The sequence below is a fragment of the Mobula hypostoma genome, chromosome 15 (genome assembly GCF_963921235.1).
Source record: "Mobula hypostoma chromosome 15, sMobHyp1.1, whole genome shotgun sequence".
Lineage (NCBI taxonomy): Eukaryota > Metazoa > Chordata > Chondrichthyes > Myliobatiformes > Myliobatidae > Mobula > Mobula hypostoma.
In genome coordinates this window covers 72,847,601-72,850,366 of record NC_086111.1, presented here as the reverse complement: position 1 = coordinate 72,850,366, position 2,766 = coordinate 72,847,601, and the positions used below count along the sequence as shown (strand labels likewise).

Below are 2,766 nucleotides of genomic sequence, written 5' to 3'. Positions count from 1 at the left end.
GTGGAAGAGGTCTGCGAGCGGGGCATTTTGCGGGATTTATGCTAGCCGTCTTTTGAGATAGTGTAGTTTTCTTCGCCGCTAATCTATCTTTCTTTCAAATGTACTGGAAATAATACAGATGCGACTAATTTTCCCGGATGAGTTGATTTTAAGGTTTAAATTCAGGGAAATTTTACCGAGATCTTAATCTGCATTTTTTTTAAAAAAAGGATAACAGGTTACCGAGTTAATCTTCCTCTGCCCGGGCGGGGAACGGGAGGGCTTTATTAAAGAAATGCAAAAGATACATGGATTCTCCCCAGTGTTTGGCTGCCCTGGAGTCTGTGCGCCGTGCACCTGCCCCGCGCCAAACACTTCGACTCCTAGTCCCGTGCCCGAGATTTACACAGCTTTGCATCTTAAACAAACATTTTTTTCTCTCTCTCCCTCTGAAGCGGTTGAAAATGATCAAGCCTTTGTTGCAACGTGATCCCCGTTTTTTTTCTCTCTCTCTCTTTTAATATGTAAGCTCGCTGGCGATTGTCAGCGCTTGAAACAAAAGGCAAGCAAGATCTCACAATGAAAGAAACGCTGTTTCGGGCCATGTAATTCTGTGCAGGCCGGCGTCAGGTCTTACAGAGCCCGCCTTGCTCCCGGTGACAGCAGATTTAAACCGTATTCACAGACTTAGAGCTGTTAACAACAACAACACAACGCAAACATCAGCAGGGGAGCAAACACAGCCTTAGCTCAGGGTTTAATACCGATCGTGATATTCACTATTTGCATTTTCTATCTCGTTAATGTAAATCTAAAAGATTTAGATACGTGCCCTCTGGGCCCGATCATGGGCGTTTATAAACTCGCTCTACATCAACCGCGCCCCCCTCTCCTAAGGTAACTTTTAAAATAAATAAATTCTGTGTGTGCTCTATAATAAATGTGGGGTCCGCATTGCCGAAGAACCGAAAGATACTCGTTGCGGTGGATCGGGGTGTTGGAGGAGTATTTAATTAACAAAACGTCGAACAATTCTCCTCTAACACAGTTGGACCAGTTATACTAGGGACCCCGAGATTCCTCAGACCCCCTATCCCCAGAACGCCAGTCTTCTGAACCCTCCGAGATCTTCAGGATTTAATATCAGGGGCATACGTCGTGAAATTAGATGTTTCGCGGCAGCAGTACAGTGCAATACAAACTAATTGAAAAAACTATAAATTAGAGTAAGAATATATACACAAAATTTAATTTAATAGGTAGTGTAAGAAGAGATAAAATGAGAAAACATAGTGAGGTAGGGTTCACTCTCCATTCAGAAATCTGATGTTCCTATAACATTGAGTGTGTATCTCCAGGCTCCTGTACCACCTCCCTGGCGGTAGCACTTAGAAGAGGGGATATCCTGGGTCATCAGAGAAGGGTCTCGGCCCGAAACGTCGGCTGTTTATTCCCTTTCCAAAGACGCTGCCTGACCTGCTGAGTTCCTCCAGCACTTTGTGTATGTTTCTCCAGATTTCCAGCATCTGCGGAATCCCTTGTGTTTAAAAAAATAGATTGCAGCAATTTTAAATCTCAGAAGAGAGGTGTGGTGAATTGGACGATCCAGCGGGAAATGTAAACGTATAAAGCTCATAACATTTAACCCAATGAAACGTTTATAAAGTACAGAGTATCTTTATGTACTCCGAAAACTGAAATAGATTATGTTGATAAGAAAGAGGCCGGAATCACTGGCTAATGCACATTTGAAAATATCAAAACAACATAATTAATTTATATACCCACAGTGCGTCTCTAGAGAAATGTATTTGTCTTCATCGCCGCGGATAAAATATGTGAATAAACCGATTATATTTCCTTTCTCCCAATGTTTTCCCGGGCTAGTAAACATTCGATCCTAAATGTGACAGTCTATCCGAATTAGACATATTTGCGGCGGTTTTATTTAATTAATGTAGGCAAAGCAAAGGTCATAAATCAGCGTCTCTCCGTAACTCACATCCTAATCTGCTGGAAGGCTGTGTCCCTCAGCCGGCAGGCAGCCTTACAAACGGTCTCTCGATGGTAGCAACGGCGTCGTGGAGAACAGGTAGATCGGAGTCAGGAGGTGTTTTCTTCTGTAACCTCTCTCACGAGATAATAAATAGTATCATTTAATAAGAGTAATTAATGTATTTCCTTTAAAGTATTTACTTTAGAACTGCATTTATCTCAAGTGCGATATGATGAAGTGCGTGTTTCTGAGTGAAACTGCGTTCACTATGTGTGTGTGATCGGAGGACTCGGTAATCTTAAGGAGTCACAGTCTCCTTTCTCTGTAAGCGTTCGCGGCGAACGGTCCCGCTTTATTTCTGCAAAGTTCCGTCCGCATGATTCTAATGGACGGCACATAATGCTGCATCGGGGACCGGGAATTTAGACAGAGATTGGTGTGCTGCTGAGATGTGGTTACTGGGGAAAGGCATTGTCTGTTTCCCCGCAGGTCCAACTGTATACAATGTATCTAAAGTGCACCGTGCCAGTTTGATACATTGTGTGTATCGATTACATTGTATTCATAGAAAACACTGGATAAACGAGACGCTCTAACCCTTGCGTGCGCGTTTACCTGCAGGATGTGTCGAATTGCAGTCTAACCCGGAAGAGTTGGTTCTGTGTTCTCTCCTACGTGTCTCAGTTTTGGTTACCTGGATCACCCGCTCATTGGCCAAGCGGTGTGGGGAGCCGTGGTGGCGGTAGGGCCACTTCAATTAAACCCTGAAGCCCCCCGGGGAGGAGTTCCTT

At 43.9% G+C, this 2,766-nt stretch overlaps 1 long non-coding RNA gene across 1 annotated transcript; it reads right to left on the bottom strand.

The window, feature by feature from the left end:
- Nucleotides 1–1,238: 1,238 nt before the first annotated feature.
- Nucleotides 1,239–2,688, bottom strand: LOC134356967 (uncharacterized). Its single transcript, XR_010020476.1, has 3 exons — nucleotides 2,591–2,688; nucleotides 1,982–2,106; nucleotides 1,239–1,516 (listed from the first exon to the last, which is right to left on the bottom strand). It is a non-coding gene; the product is annotated as an uncharacterized LOC134356967 (long non-coding RNA).
- Nucleotides 2,689–2,766: the final 78 nt, after the last annotated feature.